Here is a 1467-nt window from a genome sequence, read left to right as displayed (position 1 = left end):
ATCAAGGGCGAACCCGTAATGGGGATCTTCAGGACACCCTTGAATCACCCCCCACCACCGGAGCACCGACACACCGTCTCCCATAATCTGGCACCCCTCTCTCTCAACCGTGTCTCGCACTGGAAATCCCCGCAAGGAAGGACCTTCTACTCTCATGGAGGAGCTGCGTGGATCAGAGCCAAGATCAACCCATCGCAGGAATTGGCACACAAGTCGGCAACCCCGGACAAGGTACGGGACCTGGATGACATGATCCCAGCATACCTGCACGACTTCAGAGAAACCTTTGAGAAAAAGGCAGCAGAGCGTTTCCCTGAATCCCGTCCTTACGACCACCCAATTGACCTCAAACCAGACTTCGTTCCAAGGAACTGCAAGGTCTACCCCCTGTCCCCAAAGGAGGAAGCGGCACTAGACGAGTTTATTGAAGAAAACCTTCGAAAGGGATACATCCGCAACTCCACATCCCCCATGGCGTCCCCATTCTTCTTCGTCGGAAAGAAGGATGGCTCTCTGCGACCCTGCCAGGACTATTGTTATCTGAATGAAGGAACTGTGAAGAACGTCTACCCGATCCCCCTCGTGCAGACCCTGATCGACAAGCTGCAGGGAGCTACCATTTTCTCTAAGATGGACTTGCGCTCTGGCTACAACAACGTTAGGATCCGGGATGGAGACCAATGGAAGGCAGCCTTCAAGTGCAAGAAGGGACTCTTCGAACCGACAGTGATGTTCTTTGGGCTTTGTAACTCGCCCGCCACCTTTCAGGCCATGATGGATGATCTGTTCAAGGACATGATTGACGAAGGATGGATTGTCATCTATATGGACGACATTCTGATCTTCTCCAAGGATGCAGCCACTCACGCGGAACGTACTCGGCGGGTCCTCCAACGTCTTAAGGAGAACGACCTCTTCTTGAAACCTGAGAAGTGCGTCTTTGATGTTTCGGAGGTCGAATTTCTGGGCCTCATCATCCGACCCAACGTCGTCGCTATGGACCCTACTAAGCTCGAAGGCATCACTCACTGGCCAGCCCCGACCACCGTGAAGGGAGTCCGGTCCTTTTTGGGATTCGGCAACTTCTACCGTCGTTTCATATCCCACTATTCCGACCTCGCTCGCCCCCTTCATGACCTCACACGGAAAGACACACCATGGAGGTGGACAGACACCGAGCAACGTGCGTTCGATACCCTGAAGCAATGCTTCATCAGTGCACCAGTCCTACAAATGCCGGATAAAACCAAGCCATTCACCATCGAATCTGATGCCTCTAAATTTGCCACCGGCGCAGTTCTCCGTCAAGCAGACATCAACGGAGACATGCACCCCTGCGGTTACCTCTCCCAGTCCCTGGATGCTGCCCAACGGAACTACGAGATCTATGATAGGGAACTCCTTGGAATAGTACGCGCTCTAGAGGAATGGCGACACTACCTGGAGGGCAGCTCCTACCCCGTACTA

This window comes from Dichomitus squalens, assembly GCF_000275845.1.
Source record: "Dichomitus squalens LYAD-421 SS1 unplaced genomic scaffold DICSQscaffold_11, whole genome shotgun sequence".
Classification (NCBI taxonomy): Eukaryota; Fungi; Basidiomycota; class Agaricomycetes; order Polyporales; family Polyporaceae; genus Dichomitus; species Dichomitus squalens.
This window is presented reverse-complemented; position numbering follows the sequence as displayed.